Source organism: Helianthus annuus, chromosome 6, assembly GCF_002127325.2.
Source record: "Helianthus annuus cultivar XRQ/B chromosome 6, HanXRQr2.0-SUNRISE, whole genome shotgun sequence".
Classification (NCBI taxonomy): domain Eukaryota; kingdom Viridiplantae; phylum Streptophyta; class Magnoliopsida; order Asterales; family Asteraceae; genus Helianthus; species Helianthus annuus.
In genome coordinates, this window is record NC_035438.2 from 139,289,084 (window position 1) to 139,291,881 (window position 2,798).

The window sequence follows — 2,798 nt, forward strand, 5'->3', positions numbered from 1 at the left end:
TTCAGGAGCAACATACTCTTTATCTTTTATTCTACATATCATCTGCTTGGTCTTCACATCCTTATCTTTTGTAATTCTACCAATTGTGACCTTATTTACAGTGCTCATCTCCATCACATCCTCACTGTCCTTCGGAAGATATTTGATTTTGTCATTTAATATCATCATGATGAATCTAGGATACATAATGTATTTGTCTCCTTCAGCTTGGCAGTTCTCCTTCATATATTCAAATATTACTTGAGAAATGTTGTACTTTCTGTTCAACACCAAGCTTGCTATGATGTTCATGATATAATCAGCAACCTCATCATAAGCACCCTTTCTATGACCCACTGAATGCACCATACAATGCATCAAGTACTGATACGTTTTGGAGAAGCATCTTCTGTACATTTTTCCATTTATGTGCCCAGTGAAACCCATTCTGCACCATAAACCTTTTACAAGACGTTCTGACATGATCATAGGATCATCATCAGAATCTTGCAAATCAAGAACTCTTCTCACATCTGCAACACTAAATTCAATCCCAACATCTATATCTTTTCCATCTTTGTCCTTCTTTCTTAATACAGCATGAATCATCTTATCTGTTTCATCAAACCTTGCTGTATCCTAGAATACTCTAACATGTGATTCGTAAACCACAGTTCTATTTGACATTGCTTTAGCAATTCTGCTCTCTCTCAAAAATGTTGCTATCTTTTCTACCACAGAACCAGTTGTCGACTCAGCATCAATTGTACAAGGTACATTATGACCCTTGTCTTTTTCTTTACCACGTCCCTGCAAGAATATTCAGTATAAATCATTTGAAAAAATATAGAGGCATAAGGATGAAAATTTTGAAAATTTTTCTAACACTTGGAATTTCTATGTGATAACACTAGAGAATCAACTGTCCTGTTCGATCGAGGAGCATTGTTGTTCTATCGGCTAGAAATGAATAAAGTGACAGTGGCTGTTCGATCGGCTAGCATGTCTTTTGAATCGAGTAGGAAATCCTGTTCGATCGGTTAGAAATGCTGTTCGATCGAACTGTTACATGTTATGTGAATCTTGAAAAGAATGTTTGCTGTTCGATCGATTAGAAATGCTGTTCGATCGACTAGCAAATTATGTCAATGAAGTTTTTACAAATGGTGTCCGATCGGCTAGCAGATGCTCTTCGATCGGTTGGCAATCTTATGCACAGAAATCTAGGTGAAAGATGAATGCTATCCTATCAACAAGTAATGCTGCTCGATCGGCTAGCATATGCTCTTCGATCGGTTAGCAATTCCTGTTCGATCGGCTGGTCTAGCCGATCGGCTGGCAATGCTATGATGACATGCTGTTCGATCGGCTAGCAATTGCTGTTCTATCGGCTGGTCTAGCCGATCGGCTGGCAATGCCATGATCAAACAGTATTCATCAAAAGATTCTAACACACAGATTTCATAGCATACATTTGGCACAAATTTCAAGGCATCAACATTAAACTACCCTATGCATCAACACAAACACATAATCTTCATTGCTGCTCGATCGCTGGTCTAGCCGATCGGCTAGCATTTGTCACAGAATCGGCTAGGAACAACACTATCAGATGATTCAAAAATTTTATCCTCAAAAACACAAATTAAGCACAGATCTAGAATCCTAATGATGTCGCGATCAAAACCCTATGCTTAACTTTATCTAAAACATCCTACAAAGTGTCTAATTTCTCGAAAGAACCGCCGACTGTCGTATCAACAAGAACTCAGATCTATCAAGTTTAATCATGATTTTCAAAAATTGAAATGGTAAACATGTAGATCTTGTCAATGCGATCAAAACCATATGAACAGAAATCATTAAAACACCCTAAATCTTCCTAGATTTAAGTTTAAAGCACCGACAGATGAAGAACATGATGAATTCAAAGATTTGAATGTGAAACACGTACCTTTGCCATTGAAAATGATAAGCACACCAACAAATCAATGATATGATGCAAAGAGAATCAAATAATTTAGTGAAATTAGTGAATCAGCTGAGAGAAAGTTCTGTTCGATCGAAGTGTGTAACCGATTGAATGACACAAGAACTCCTATTTATAGGGTGGCACTGGAACGGCTAGGCTATTCGATCGGCTGGTCTAGCCGATCGGCTAGTCTGTTCGATCCATGTCACTTTTGACTTTCAAACCAATTTGACTTTTTGACCTTTTTCACATTATCAATGTTCGAGAAATCCACTTAAGCATCTAGGTCCAAGTTAATGACCCTAGGTACTTAATTTGTCTACCAAGTTCAACTTAATGACCTTGGTTGACCCGAAGCAAAAACATACTGATGTTTTGATCAATCATTTTTCTAAAAAATTTACAAGTTTCAAATTAATGAACTTGCATTTTGACTTTTATTTTCTCTGTTTGTATCAAGATTAGCGCCCAACTCGTTTTTAAGCTAAGAACAACTTCCTGCATCTGCATCAGACTGTGAATCTAAAGATCAACTCTCCGCTTTGGTTTGTCAAAAATAAAGCAGAAATGCAAAATCTTTTTGAGTTTTCGATGCAGATTCTAAACTAGAAGAGTATAACAGAAACAGAAATACAGAATGTAATGAAAGTAATCTATTTACAGACATATTTTTGGTGAGCGTGTTAGGGAATCATATCAGCTAATGACATGTTACAAGTACCGTTAAGCTTAATTCATACTTAAAATTAAACAATTCACCTAGATTGTCGATATACTGATCCATTTTAAGTTTTCTCATAGATTTCAATTTATTCAGGATACGATTTAGATGTCTTATGAACTTAAC